Raw genomic sequence first — 17,100 nt, forward strand, 5'->3', positions numbered from 1 at the left:
CAAAAGTCTATTCATTTTTTAATTTGTTACATAAATCAGTCCATAAAGGTTTACCTCTCATATATTCATTAGTTTGGCTCCAACTTTGATCAAATATTATAAAATTTCACCTAATCAGAAATAGGTATAAACATCCATATAAGTGACATTCTGAATTATTTTTGTTTACATAGAGAGATTTTGAGTGGTATGTTGACTGATCGAGCATATTGCTATGTAAATGGTAGACTTATTCTTTTTATTTGCAACATCATACTCACTGGACTCAATAGGTCTCAAAGCAAAGTCTTTTTTTAAAGATTTATAGGAGGGAGAAAAAGGAATCAGTGTATAATGAAGGCCCAAGTTTTAAAGTCAAATATTTAATCATCACATTGCCAATGATTGGCACTAATTGTACTTTTGCTCTAGAGAGAAACATGGAAAGGAAATTTTCCCTATCATAATCTCTCTTTCCTGTCTTTGTTGATGGTTCATGAGGTAAGACAGCTGTACATTCAAACTAGAGAAGAAGAAAAAAAAAATCTTGGAAGAAAAGAAAAAGGCAAAAATAGTTCCCAAAGTAGCAATTATTGAAAAGAAAATGATGGGAAACTAAGTAAACATGGAGACATTTGCTGCATTAAATTTAGAAGCTGAAACAATTCTGTAATTCGCTTAAATATTGATCACTGGAATCTCTTGTAAGGGATCCTGGAAAGTTTTTTCATGCAGAGTTGTGACTTGGTTAATGAGGATGAGCCTTAGGCTAAAACTTGCAAGTACTCAGTGGGCTTGTGAGGGAATAAATATCTCAAGGAGCTCACTTCAATAGACCCAGAGACCAAAATAGGCAGGACTTCAGAAGCTACTTTCTTGTATTCGTTCCATGCTTCAGTCAGGCAGACACTTATTAGGCAGCCACTGTGTTCAGAACACAGCAGCAGAGAATAACTGTTAATGTGACCATGTGGGTTTTGGCCCTACTGCCACACATCCATGTGACCATAACCTCAATCAGACACAACCGCGATTCCCATGGCGTGTGTGATCATAGAATGACTCCTCACAAATTGGATGGAAAGAAAAAAAAAAAAAGATTTAGCTTTTGCATTCAATTTGCTATGGTTTTAGAGACCCACTCATTGTCTCTTTTATGATAGGTTGAAAGGATTCAAGGTACAAGGGCTATTGTGGCAGAAAGCATATAGTATTCATAAGGCACCATAGAGAGAAATATAGAGACCCAACAGTCCAACCAGCTTGCTTGATCTCTCTATAATCCATCACTTTCGACTTGTCGAGTGTCTCTGTTCTGGTATCTCTTCCTCATGAGAAAACACAAAAGGCAATGAATAACCCATCACCCACATAATAAATTTCAGACTCCGTTTTTGTCTGTGAAAATGAATAGATATCTTTGGAGCCAATTTTAGAAGTCGTAGGTTCCAGGCCCTGTTGTCACTTATTATCTGAACTTGGGCAAGTCATTTAACCTCTCTGAGCTCAAGTTACCACATCTATGAAATTGAAATAATAATAGGTAACTCATAGGGCGCTATGGGTCAAATACAATACTGTAAGTGAACAGGTTTTGGAAACTGCGAAGTGGAGTACAGCTTAAAGTATTACTGACCACAGTTTCTCTTTCTAGACACAATTGATAGATAAAATTGGAATTAATTTTCTTTGTCTTCTTTTCATAAGTCAAAATAGAGCTTATTCATGGAAAACATAGTATTAAGGTACCCAGAGCTGGAGACAGAAACAGTTATCTTCATGACTTAAATGGTTCTACTCTCATCTTCAAATAAAACATCTATGGAAAAAGAGGTTACTGACTTCATAATATCTAGTGAGCTTTGCTTATTTTGAGTTAGGGACTCTCAGGAAGTATAAAGCACAGTGTTAAACTGAGTTTAAAATGCTTTTCTCCTAGTTTAACTTTAGGGTTGAAACTTGAAGGTAGAGTTAGACATATCCATCTAAGATCTTTGACAATATTCCTCTCTTTTTTCTAATCTGTACAAAAACATTTAATAAGAAAATGTTCACAGATATTCTAACCCCATCACCAATATTCGTCACCCTCTAAAGGCAAATCTGTCTTGGTCTGCAAAATCTTCTTTCCTCTAACTCTTAGCAAATAATTCTGCAAATGTCAGATTAATTTCTGAGAGTTTGATATATAGAACTGGTTTATGAGGAAAAACAAATGAAAGCGAGAGAGGGAAGAGTGAGAAGAGACAAGAGAGAGGAGAACTCGAGAGGTAGAAATGGTTGAGATGTACTTCAAGGGTAAAACTAACTCTGGAAATGTAAAGAACAAACCCGAAAGGGGAAAGCAAGGATAGAAAAAAGAAACTTATAGAGACTCAGCTTCTATAAAGTTTTGGATTGGTTAATATGAATGGCGGGCAATACTTGAAAAATAGAATTTTTAAGAAAAGTTGCTACCACCAATTTACTGAAAGGTTAGCAAGTAATAACAGATAATCTATGGTGTATATCATTCTGTCCTGTAAATGAAAATTAGATTGAAAGTATATTCATTGATTTTCAGTTTTTTGATTCTATATTTTAATGTAAAGGTATGATTTGATCCCAAATATTTTGAATTGATATTTTAATGTTTTAATGAATATCATTAAAACTCTATCGACAGAAAATCCACATATCAACTTGAGTGCGTCATTCAGTTAGTTGTAATTGGCCAAATTTATAGTGAAATACAAATGGTTTACATAGTCTTGTTTCACAATAGTTTACATTCTCATATTTATTCTTGCTTCCTCACTATAGTAATCTTGTCCTAAAAAGAAAAATGCACATGGTGTCCCATCAAAATTAATAGTGAATAAAATTATATTTTCTCTGAAAAATATTTAACCTAAATTTATCTCTTATCTAAAATTGTATCTGAATGTTTGCTTTGTAGATTTACATGTGAAATTTTTAATTTTTCTTTCTCTGCTAAGACCAATGGAAAGAAAATTATGTTCAATTAATCTGGGAGGTGACATCATTTTAAAATTCCTTTTTCAAATATAATACGTTTAATATTTATTTGGCACCTATAATATTTATATACCACCTATTATATTTATATAATATTTATATACCTATAATATTTATATATATTGGTATATAATATTTATATACCTAGCACTGTCCATCCAATACTTTTAAATTATTTTGGTGATTGTCTTTTAATTGAACTGAAGCTAAAATTTAGCTACAGGCCATTGGTATGGACAAAGCACTTAAAAACTAAAAAGTGACATATTATAATTAAACACTTAAATGTAAGTATAATATTACAATTGTTTTTAGTGCTACAAAACAGCTTGGCTCATAGCTGCAATAATTTGCTGAGGACACAAATTGTAAGCATGGCATTAACAATTAACTATGAGGACAGATTGTTGTTTATTCAATGCTATGGACCAGAGTGGAAAATGACCAGTAATAGTAATGTTGTTAAAGTATGTTTCTGATAAGGATGAAATGACTTAACAGTGCTGATGTCTCTTAGCGATGTATCATAGATAGGTGAGAGTAAATAGCAATGTAAATAGCAATGTAAATAGTCAATGTTATATCCTTCACAACTTGTTAGAAATATAATTTTCAAGTAAATAGTTCAATGTCTTGAAAACTTGAAAAAAATGGGAAATTAAAACCAGTTGAAAATTATATACTTGTACCAGAATTCTAAAGTAGAAAAAAGATAGTAGTTTACAGGTGATTTGGTCTATGAGACTAGAAAATTGAACCTCTGGAGGCTTTGATACTAAGTTTAAAAAGTAAATCTAACCTTGATATTATTTAAGTCTTATTGGGAATAGTGCCTTGATTTTACTGACATAAAAAATCTTATTTCATTGTACCTAAGTGGGGTTTTCCATCTTAATGCAGTTATTAATATCACCAATTTTGTTCTATTCAGAAATAAAACTGGTGTGAACACATTATAAAATTAAAACTATACAATTAACTGTTGTAGAAACTACTGCAGATGAAAGAAGTTTTACCTGGAACACTATTCTTCTATTTTCTGAATTGTATAAGAATTTTTTTGTTTTGCTAGTTTTAAGTATCTTTCCAACCTTTTTCACAAGAAGGCCTTTTCACTTTATGCTAAGTAGATGGAGTGACTATTGCAACAAATGTGGGATAGAAGTAGTAAAAGCAGAAAGCATGGTTTGAATAAAGAACAAAATACCATAAATTCCATTCATGTGTGTTATCTGAAAAAGACAATTTTATAAGCTGTAAAAATCAGGATATGAATATAAAAATATGACTTTGTAATAAGAAAACCCTTTGAACTGGATTTTCTTTATCACTGATTTGAGTACTTGTCCTTTGAGCCTGCTTTGGGGATCTATAATTCTGTGTGGAAATATGAATGAGTGTGCAACTCATTCTGATTAAAGTTGGCCCTTTCTAGGAGGGTTGAAGTTCAATCATTTCATTTCTTTATATTATTCAGATGTTATCAATAAAATTACTTAATGATTGATTTATAAATTGGTTATCTAAAAAAATTTGGTTGGTATTTTACTTGCAATAAGCTGTAATTAGGAAATTATATCAAGAATGTATGGTTGATAAAAAGGCATTTTTTTCCCCTTTGGTTTTGACCTTGTGTTTTCTGCCTCTGTAGATACTTTGTACTTGTCATTTTGTCCCTTTATTTCTAACAGTTTGAATCTCTACCCTTTTATGCCTTTGCTTTTAACCCTTCTCATCTCCAAAAAGCCATTGTGATTTTCCTCTCTTATTTCTTGTCTTCAGTTTGGTATTGCCTGACCAATAATCTTATCATTCACTTCTTTTTTTTTTTTTTTTTTTTTTTGTGGAGGGATTTTTATTTATTTTTTTTAATCTCTCATTTTAATTTTTTTTACATCATTGTTGACTTTTTTTTTAAATAATAAATTTTATTTTTATATTCCCCCATACAATTGCAAACGCCCCATTCTGACCCCAATCCTTCCCCTCCCGCCCCCCACCCCCCAAAAAGTGTCTCTGATTCATAGTTTTTTGTTGATTTTGATTTTCACTTTCTTATATTCATTTTCCTGGTCCCTTATTTAAGTTTTCTAGATTCCTGCTATGAGTGAGACCATCCAGTATTTTTCTTTTTCTTTTTGGCTTATTTCGCTGAGCATGATCCCTTCCAGCGCCATCCATGTTGCTGCAAATTGCATGTGTTTATCTTTTTTGAATGCTGAGTAATATTCCATGGTATATATGTACCACATCTTCTTGATCCAGTCATCTATTTTTGGGCATTTGGGTTGTTTCCAAAGCTTAGCTATTGTAAACAGTGCTGCTATAAACATAGGGGTGCAGGTGCTCTTTGGAATTGATGTTTCTGTGTCCTTTGGGTAAATACCTAGGAGTGGAATTGCTGGATCATATGGAAGCTCTATGTTTAGTAGGTCCAGAAATCTCCACACAGCTCTCCATAGTGGTTGGACCAGTTTGCACTCCCACCAACAGTGCAGAAGAGTTCCTTTTTCTCCACACCCTCGCCAACATTTGTTGTTGCTAGTTTTTTTAATATGTGCCATTCTCACTGGTGTGAGATGGTATCTCATGGTAGTTTTGATTTGCATTTCCCTGATTACAAGTGATGTTGAACATTTTTTCATATGTCTGTTGGCCATTTGCATTTCCTCTTCAGAGAAGTTTCTTTTTAGCTCTTCTGCCCATTTTTTGACTGGATTATTTTCTTTGTTGTTGTTGAGTCTCATCAGCTCTTTGCAGATTTTTGTGATCAGTCCTTTATCATTAGTGTTGGGTGCAAAAATGTTCTCCCAGTTGGTGGGGTTTCTCTTTGTTTTTGTTATTGTCTCTTTTGCTGTGCAGAAGCTCTTTAATTTGATGTAGTCCCAGCTGTTTATCTTTGCCTTCTTAATCTGTGCTGCACTCCATCTGAAAGTTCACATATTAGGAATATCAATAGAGTTCTTCCTTCCTAACCCCCAGATCCTCTTTCAGTCATTGAAACTTAGAATCTTTGAAATTTTGATCAAGCTATTGGTGATGGTAATTTACTACAGTCTTTCGTTTCATTATATCTATGACACTCCTTTTTTTTTTTTTTTTTTTGGTTCCAAAACCTTCCATTCTTTCTCTCCTGAAAAATAAATTCTCTAAACTTTTTTTTTTCTCAACATATTTTTAGAGAATCATTTGCTTTCCTCTCTAACCTTGAACTTTCTATTATATAAGGCATTACAGGGTTTTAACTATTTAGTGAGCATCTGTACTATAATATTTTGCTGTCCCTTTAAGCAACACTCTAGAAAACAGCTAGGATTCCTTCTCAAAGAGTTCTTGTTTCTCTCTTTTTTTTTTCCTATTTCTCTTAATATCTCACAGCTATCGCTAATGTCTTGCTTATACCCAAATCCCAAAGTTGCCTTATATTCCCTATGCTATAGGAAAAAAAAAAGTGCAACAAAAATGTTTTTTAGCTCTTCTTTCAATTCCCTATTACCCCTACTACCTCAACTATGAATAAGTCACATATCAGTCCTACTTATCCCTACAAGGGATAAAATATGTAAAGAAACTCTGAGGAATTGCAACTTTAAAGTGAAATAAGATTGCCAGCAACTACTACAATTGCTAATAAAGTACTAATTTTGTGATCACTACCACAAAATTCCCACTAATAACCCTAATTCTTGTCTCTCTATTCAAATGTATCCTTCACTTAACTGCCTGGTGAAATCCATGAAGATAATCATAATGCAGAATAAACACAACTTTAAATTTCAGTGTCTTCCATTTCTTACTATAATTTCTAGAACTGATAAGCTCTCCATAATGCACTGTTCTGTCTAATTTTCCTGCATGTGCTTCTTCCTGACAAAATTCATGCATATGCATTATATACTGAATATGCCATCTTTTTTAACATCTCTTGTATAAAACACTGTTTACATCATTCTTGTAACTTCATTCATCCATACATAGTTCCAGATTATTGCACCACCCGGATAAAATCCTGTCTCTTCTTGCACTTAACTATTGGAAGTAAGCAGTGATGTTTATTGCATAAAAAAAATGTATTGCCATTTTCTCTGAATATATATTGACTATCACCTTGATTTTAAGTCCCTAGAAACAAAAAAAAATATTTCCCCATAATTATGTATTATTATTTCTTGAAATAGTTGACTTTCTGAAGATATTATTCCACTATGTATGTATGGATGTGTTCTTCTAAGAACTAACATTGCTCTAGGGTAAAATAGAAAATACCATAATGGTATTTACTATTTATTCTAAAACAGTAAAGTACTATTTTAGTACTCTAAAGTTTCTTAATGACAAGTAGAAGAATATTACTACGAGAATTCTTTTAGCTTACATATTTGAAGTATTACCCTGTTAATATACTTTTTGACTGTGATTAAGAGAGTTTCATGAGAAAAAAGTTGAGCAACAATCCACAACTTATCAATTAAAAAGAATAAACAGACTGTCATGATTTCTTGATTTTCCTATACTGAAGGAGAGAAAAGGACTGGAACAATTTAAGTCAACTGACCATGACGCCTGTGTTAATTACTATTGGGGTGGCTGTGCTTTCCTAATGCTAGTCAGTGTTCTTGCAAAAGCATGACATTGACTGGGGAAGTGATGGAGGTGAACCAGGAAAAATCCATTTTCATTATTAGAGAAATAGTTTAAAGCACTGTCTCCAAAGATGGAGGCTCAATTAGTTTAAAGCACTTTAAAGCACTATCTGTACATCATTGTGGAGAAGGTCTTAATTTATTTCTAATACTTTGCTCAGAATAAAGTATAATAGTGTGTATATAAGAATTTTAACTCAAATGAAAATATTAGTGGTAATTGTAGGTGCATGTACTATTACAAGTGCTTAATTTATTGAGTTTATTTAATACTGACATCAGTCCTAAAAAGAAAATATATGTATCATTAACTAAAAAAAATAAATGTATTGAATTTTGTTTCACACTTTTCTAACTAATGTCACTATTAAATCATTATTTCAAATGGTATTTAAATATTAAATATTATTAAATATTTAAATTATTAAATATTAAATACAAATTATATTTGTATTTGATTTTATAGTTTTTATCCAGGAAATCACTATAAAATACAGCACATTCAAGCAGAAAAAAAGCAATATATATATTTTTTTTTGTCCCTGAAAGAAGGTATGTAGAAGATTCTTTTAAATAATTTGGCCTTGAATGAATCCAGTCTTCCTAGTGTTTGGCAGAGTACAGAAAACATTCATCTTTGGAAATAAGAACAGCCTAAATGTCCCAAGGGCAGATTGGTTATGGAATATTTTGCAAGTCAGCTCCACAAAGTTCTCCTGTAGAGAACACATGTGTCGTGAAAGAAGCAAGCTGTTTACATTTTCCAAATTTTAGAATTTTCAATCTTCTTGTTTTCATAATTTAATAAGCTGTTAAACATAAAAACATAATTTTTATAGCTAAGGAAGTGATAATGGGGAAATGAAAATATCTAAAGAATATTATACTTTTGCAATTTAAATAGATTGAATGATACTCTTCTGACCTGTAAATTTCTACTTTCAATTAAACACACTTCTGAAAATCTTTGTATTGCAAGGAGAGATAGTCTTATTCCTTGATATCAGTAGTCTGTTTCTATTGGCAGAATTTTACAGATGTTAATGTTATATGCTGTCCTTTCATGTATTGTATTAATCCCATTTTGATAATAACAAATAGTGGCCTTGAGTCTCCTAATATCTTTTGTATCTGAAGATTACATAGTAATTAGCACATCTTTCAAGAATACAAAAGCATGTAATAGAAGGATGTTAAGAATGATTGCAATTTAAAGCTGAACTGTCTGATATGATAGCTGCTAGCCTGTATCTATTTAAATTAATATTTTAACTAACTTATATTAAATAAAAATAAACAACTTTTATTGAACTTTTATTGAACCAAAAATAAACTTGAGTTTTTATGTAAATTCTCAATAGCATCTAGTAGCTGCTGTATTGAATTGTTCAGATATCAGACATTTCCTTCATTGCTGAAAGTTGTATTACTAGTGATAATCTGGAATTATATTCTTTTTGTTGTTTTCTTTTAGTTATATTCTTAAAAAATGAAAATGTATGCTTTTTATAATGCAAAGTCTTTTGACATCTCTGGATATTTACATACAAATTATACTAAAATTAATATATTTTTGTTTAAAATATAATTTTTCAGCATATTCTCATGCAATTTTTAATCTAATTTATAAAGGATATTGATAGAGTAATATAAATATACTTCATTTTGCATATTTTATTTATTTATGCATAGAAGAAGTGGGGAGCAGGCCAGAGGTGCAGGGCATGAGAGGATTCACCAGAGAGAGAGTGGGGAGCAGAACAGGCGATCTACTGAAATACACTGGTGGAGCAGTGGGCAAGAAGGAGAGGTATGCAGTGCCATGTGGGTCAGCTCCCTGGCAGGGTATTGAATTCATGCTGCAGAGGTTGGTGATAGCTTGATAGTGCTGAGACTTTAAGCCCGGTACCACCTGGGAGGCCCCTTTTGCCTATTTTAATATCTAAAATATATACATGGAATTCCTTCAGCTCATGCAGTTCCACAAAATGCTTTATTTACTGTATATTTTGTATTTGAAATATTATTTCCTAGTTTTATACTAAACAAACCTCAAAGAACTATTTTTAACATATTTCTTTGAAATAATTAAAATATCTTCCTAAATTTGGAAACTAATCTTAGCTGGGAAGGTTTGGACTCATGGAAATCTTCAGTTTTTAAAGTTCATTGGTTTCTGAATTATTGAAGCACACTAAGTTTAAAATTGAACTTAAAATTGGAAAAGTCTTCCTGTGCCCTCGTTCTGGATTAAAGAGAGCCAAAGGGATTCTACTCCAAATTTATGTCATTAAAATCTGGGAATTTTTATGAATACCCAAAAGTTAGCTTAAATATATTGTTTACAACTTTGAATGCATTCATATATATTAAAGACCTAACACTAAAATGAAGTTAATTTTAGAGCAAAGAATAACCACTTAGTGACAAAGATATAATAGTCACTTTATAGTTCTTCATATTTGAATCTACAATTGGTTAGTTAAGTTGAACTGAGTTCATATCAATTCAATTAGAACCTCAAATTCAATCCCTATCTTATTTAAAAGAAATGTAAATATATAAAGAAATAAATATATAGACAATAATGAAATATGTAGTAGCATTTGTCCTTAAGGATAATAAGTAATAAATACCTTCAAGCTCTGAAAAAATTGGCTTTTGACTATTAAATTTTCTTTTTCTCCTCATGGTATCCTGAAAGATATGAAAATACTATTCTGTGTCTCTCAAGTTGACTTTCATGTCCATCTAGGATAAGTGCAAAAAGAAAGGGGATAATTGAAACAGTAGCATTGTCCTACAAGAAAATATTTTGTGATTTTGTTCTTATCACTTTGGAATGTAGAGTGTCTTGCCCTTGTCAAGTTAAATGAGTAGATGCCAGGAGAACCATTCGTAAATATCGGTAAAATTTTCTAAAGGAAGAAATTTGTTGCCCATTCCACACCTATGGTTGTTAAACTATAGAAGCTTATTGATTTATGACAGTGCACCTGAGTGGAAGTCTGTGAAAATATTTTATTTTTATTGAGGTAGTATTGATTTACAACATTGTATTTTACAGGTATAGGATGCCCCCCTTCAGGTGCTGTTACTATACCATACTCTTCAACAAAGTACCCATATTTCTCTCCAAAGTATATGGTGTTCACTCCCCACTTCATTCTTGTACCTTGTCTTCCTCCTCCCCCTCTAGTAGACTCAGCTGTACAGGTTTCTAGGGTTTGTTGTTAGTTTGGCTTTATCTGACCCTTTATTTTGTTAATCTATATTCCACATATAAGTGATACTACCCAGTATCCATCTTTTCTTCTGATTTATTTCACATAGCATAATACCCTCCAAACTCCATACATGTTGTTGCAAAAGGCAAGAGTTCATTTTTTGAAATACCTGAGTAATATTTCTTTATGTATATATACCACATCTTCTGTGTATATACCAGATCTTCCTCATACATTCATCTGTATCAGAGCACACAGATTGCTTTCACAACTTAGATATTGGTGATAGTGTTGGAATAAACAGGAGTACACATTGCTGTGAGAATTGGTATTTTTATATTCTTCTAGTATATACCTAGGAGTGGAATTACTGGATCATATGATAGATCTCTTAATATTTTGAGAAATCCCCACACTCCCAGCAATAGTGACTAAGGGTTTCTTTTTTTTTTTTTCCGTATACTGTCCAACACTTGTCATTTCTGGTCTTTTTGATATGGAAGATTCTCGCAGGTATGAGGTGGTATCTCATTGTGGTTTTTAGTTGCATTTACCTGATGATAAATGATGATGAGTACTTGTTCATGTGCTTGTTGGCCATCTATGTCTGATCTAGAAATAAAAGAGTGTCTATTTAGCTTTTCTTCCCATTTTAATTGGGTTTACAGTTGATTTTTGTGTATAACATGAAATAGTGGTCTGGTTTCATTGTTTTTCATGTGGGTGTCCAGATTTCCAAAAACCATTTATTATTTCCCAATACCATGTCCTTTCTCCAGACTATACCCTCGTCTTCTTTACTGGATACAAATTGTCCTATATATGGGCATGGGTTTACTTCTGGGCTCTCAGTGATCTGTGTGTGTGTTTTATTTGAGTGCCATACTGTTTTGATTATTATAGTTTTGTTCTTGGATGTAATTTTCACTTGGTCCCTGGATTTTGAAGGACATGAGAAGGACTGCCTCCCAACTATATAATTCTGAAGAGGGGCGATGTTGTCAGCTATACTCACAAGGGTAAGTTATGAGAAATAAGGATAGTAGGGGAGTAAACTAAATTTCCTTTATTTGGCAAGATAAGACTATATATGTTGCCCATATGTCAGGTGGTTACTGAAAGAGATAGGTGGTTTCAAGCTATCTCGAATGGTATCACACCCATGAAAATGGAATCTTGGGATAAGGGTCTCCAGCAGTAGGCTTTAAGAGAATACATGCTACAAGAAGCAGGATTTGAAGGAAATAGATAACAAGGTTTATGGTCTAATTAAAGCACCAAGAACTATGAAAGTTCATTGGAAGTTTCTAAAAGAATTTCATCTACACCCTGTGAGAAGTAGAAGATTTGTATGACTTACTCCACAGAGTATCAGTCACATTTTTGACCCCTCTCACTCTGCTTCCTTTAATGCTTCTGAACTCAATTTTAAAAGAAGGAGAAATGAAGCTATAGGATTTTTCCCAGATGTCCTCAGGCAGGGGAGAGAGCAAATCAAACATGTTTGAAAGCAGGCATTGTGAAAAGTAAAGATAGTTTATTTTTTCGTAAACAAATTTTAAACTTTCAATAAATTTGTCCCATATATATGAACCACATTATTTTCTGGGTGGCTATCTCAAAAACAAGTGTCACTAATCAAAATGGGAAGTAGATGGAAGACAATAGATGGCTGTTGATAATTCATCACTGCCATGAGAAGGAAAAAATACACTGAAAATGCATAGTGTATAGATAGGAGTAGTTATCAGAAGTTTTTCAAGTCCACTCAAACAATTTTTGTTCAACTCATCCCAATTTTAAGATAATTTTCTCTTATAAAGAAGGAAGAATTTGAACAATTTTGTTTTCTCACTGTCATCTGTTAATATTACACTATTTTATTTAGAAATATCCAACTTTTCTATTTTTTTTTTAATTTACTGCCAACAGAACCCAGTTTCTTTTCCTTTGTTTTGTTTGTGTCCTTGAGTGTTTTTTCCATCAGATACTAGCTTATGCTAGGATGTATTTTTTCTCATATTTCTCTATAAAGTTTTTTTTTTTTTGGCCTGCCCTTCAAAGTATACATTTTCATTTATGTTTTCAAACTGATATTCTAAGTTCTAACTTTATCATAGATTTCTATGTTTCTGAATATTTCTAAATGGCCTTACCTATTTTTCGGTTTCCTAAGTCCATGAATAATTGTTTCAGGATTTCTGTTTAATATCATTCCACCAATATGATACAATTTCTTTTGAGGAAAGCTGTTATTAAATAATTAATCTTTTAAAGTTTTTTTTTAATTAATTTATTTATTTATACAAGCACTGGGTACAGTCAGAAGCACGGGAGGGTGAGAGAATTCACCAGAGCCAGAGCAGGGAACAGAGCAGGCAGACTGACGAAATACATTGCTGAGGGGAGCAGCGGGCGTAGCGGGAGAGGTCTGCAAGCCATGTGGGACCCTCACCGGTGGGCGGGGAATCAAACCTGCACTGCAGAGGCTGTTGGCAGCTTCGCAGCCTGGCGCTCAACCACTGTGCCACCAGGGGAGGCTAATCTTTTAAAGTTTTACTAAACTATGAGTTGTATATGATCTCTGGATATTAATTTATGTTTATAAATTGCAATACAGTTGGGTAATTCTCTTCCATATTTTCAGTCATTTCTACTCTGCCAAGCAATTCTTTAATCTCTGTTAAAATACAAAATCCTTTATTTCCATTTTGTAGAATGCAACTTACAAAAAGAATGTAGAATAACAGCCTGCAATTTTTCATCATTCACATTTTATGTATTTTTATTGATATTTTATTTTATATAATTCTTACATCATTTTTCATTTTTGTACAATGTATGCATTATCATTTTGGTTATATTCCCCATACAATTGCACTCCCCCCTATTTTGACCCTAGTCCTTCCTCTCCTCTTCCCTCTCTCCACCCCCCATTGTCGTGTATCTCTGGTTTATCATGCTCAGTGAAATAAGTCACATTTTATGTCTTTGTGCCAAATTTGCAATTTCTATCAAACGTTTTCACTTTCCCCATATGCTTAAGTAGTCTTTCATATTTTCACAAGATTTTCAGATATATTTCACACTTTTTAAATAGTTACCTTAAATGTTTATCCCCATTCTTCCGCCTTCTGGTTTGTGAATATTCCTTAGAAATATGTACACATTAAAGAAAAAATAATTATACTCACTCGCCCCTTCTCTTAGAAATTTATATTTTTAGAAACCTCTTAGATGTATTTATTAGTTAGTTCTTAAATGATTTTATTATTGTTGTTACTGATGTAATTCTTCCTTGAATTAGATTCAGAGAATTTCACTTATAATTTTGCAACAATTAAAAATTTTGGTTAAATGAATGATCATTTTTGGCTAAATGAACTATCAGTTTTTACAATATTCTAAGGATAATTTAATTGATCCTCTAAACAAAATATAGATGTTCACTTGTGTAAATTTCTTCTTTATATGGTTGTACTCAAAGCTCTTATCCTGATCATAGTTTTAAAACATCCCACTTATGATTCTGAGAAGCTTTAGTTGTTGACATGAACTTTACAAGTTCACTCCTTAATACTTAATACTTAATATGTCACCAACAAATACTTAATATGTCACTATCAAATAAGTAAATTCTTTCATGAAACAACAACATAATTATAATAATCTTGTATGCATTTCATATTTAATTGTACTCTGATTACCCAGATTACCTAGCTGTTCTAACAGTGTCCTGTATGACAGATCCAATCAAAAATACCTCATTGCTTTAATTTGTCTAAGGCAATTTACTTTTCTACTCAAAATATTTTAAAGATTCTACTCTAATTTCAAGCAGTTTAGTTCATGCATTTTTAATGATCTGTTGACATAATTTCATTTTATATATCACACAACGCATATATGCACACACACAAAATTTAGCAGTCACAAGTATTATAAACCATGCTGCCATGATTATATTTTCAGAAGTTTTTTTTTAGGGATGTAAGCCTATTTTTCCTGTGTGTATAATTAGGAAAGCAATGGCTGTCTACTTAGGAAGACATGTCTACATTTGCAATATATATTACTAAATTATTTTTCAAATGGGTAGTACTAATTTATAGTTGCATGAGTAAAAAATGAGTGCCCATTGCACCTCATATGTGTGTGTGTGTGTGTGTGTGTGTGTGTGTATCCACCAATGGTTGGTAATTTCAAACTGCTAGATTTTTGACAATCAAAATAGCATATATAGAAGCACACTGTGATTAGAGTTTATAGTTTTATGATTATTAATGAGTTGAGTTTATTTTTTATTTTTTTAAAAATATTTTTATACAAGAACTGGGGTACAGGCCAGGTGCGTGAGAAGGTGAGAGGATTCACTGGAGACAGAGCAGGGAATAGAACAGGCAGACTGAAGAAATACACTGCTGACGGGAGCAGAGGGCGAGACAGGAGAGGTCTGCTTCGCCATGTGGGATTCTCTCCAGCTGGGATAGAACCGGAGCTGCAGAGGCTGGGGACAGCTTCACAGTGCAGTGCTCAACCACCTGCGCCACCAGAAAGGCCCGAGTTTAAATGAATGGTTTATTAGCCATTTGTGTTTCATAGTCTGTGATTGGTTTCTTGGTGTTCTTTGCACATTTTCATTTTGAGTTATTATTTCCTCATTGATTTGCATAAGATTTGTATACTGAATATAATAAAAGTCCTTCATTCATATATGTTGGAACTCTTTATCTGGTGTATGACCACTCTTCATCATTTATTATGCTCTTTCTTGCCAATTTCTTCCCCTTTAAAAGAAACTTTATTTTTTCAGCAGTTTTAGTTCATACCAAAATTGAACCGAGAATAGAGCTCCCATCTATGTTCCCGCCTCTCATCCCCCAACACATACAAAACACACACACACACACACACACACACACACACAGTTTTCCCACTATTAATCTGCCACAGCAGAGTGGTACATTTATAACCATCAGTGAACCTGCTACTGACATATCATTATCACCCTAAGTGTCCAACTTTACATTAAGGTACATTTACTTGCACAGGTAGTGCAAATTCATCATAAATGTAACATTTTTTTTTTATAGAGGCATGTTTTCTTTCTTTCTTTATTTGTTTGTTTGTTTGTTTTGTTTATACATGCACTGGGTACAGTCAGAATTGCGGGAGGGTGAGAGAATTCACCAGAGCCAGAGCGGGGAGCAGAACAGGCAGAAGGACCAAAGCACACTGCTGAGGGGAGCAGCGGGCGGCAGGAGAGGTCTGTGCGCCATGCGGGACCCTCCTCCGGTGGCCGGGAAGCAGCCGGGGTTAGAACCGGCAGCGCAGAGGCCGCAGGCAGCTTCGCAACCCAGCGCTCAACCGCTGCGCCACCGGGGAGGCCCGCAAATTCATCATAAAAAACAAATAAATCTATTTCCTCCTTCTCATCCCTTTTATCATTCCTGCCATTCACTTAGCTTGTACATAAGCATCTATAAGCATATATAATCAGTATGTTATTATTATAACTTTAAACATTGTTGTCTATTTGATCAATTACTAAGAAAAATTAAAGTTTTATGCTCATTTGCATTTTGTTCTTTCTTTTAAATATAGATCAAATTTCAGGCCTATACATTTCCTTCTCTGTAAAGAATTTTTTTAACATGCAAGGAAATTTTACTGGTCCTAAGAAATATGTTTGTCCTCTTTTGAAAAATAATGTAGTAGAGCACGGATTTGTAGGTGCTTCTCTCCTCTCTCTCTCTCCCTCTCTCCCCCCCTCACATGCACACACATGTGTGTGTGCACACACAAGCACTTGCATGCTCTCTCTCTCTCTCTCTCTCTCTCTCACCACTATTTTCTACATGGCTTCTAAGAAATCAAATATAATTCCCATCTCTGAAATGCCTCTATGGCTAACATGCCAAGGCTACCACATGGCTGGGATTTTTCAAGTTTGTTCTTTTTCCTTGATTTTTTTTTTTCCCACTTAAATATGATGTGCCTCAGTATAGGCTTTTTTGTTTGTTTATTTTCATTTTTTATCTTGCTGCAATGTTCCCTGTGTTTCCTGGATCTGTGTTTTGGTATCTGAAATTAATTTAAGGAAGCTGTCATTATTGCTTCAAATATCCATTTTGTTTCCTTTTCTTCTCCTTCTTGCATTGCCATCCAATGTACATTATATCTTTCGCACTTGTCCAACATTCTTGGGTTTTCTTCTCCACTTTTGCAATCTT

Source organism: Talpa occidentalis, unplaced genomic scaffold (assembly GCF_014898055.3).
Source record: "Talpa occidentalis isolate TD23 unplaced genomic scaffold, MPIMG_talOcc4v2.1 talOcc4.9, whole genome shotgun sequence".
Lineage (NCBI taxonomy): Eukaryota > Metazoa > Chordata > Mammalia > Eulipotyphla > Talpidae > Talpa > Talpa occidentalis.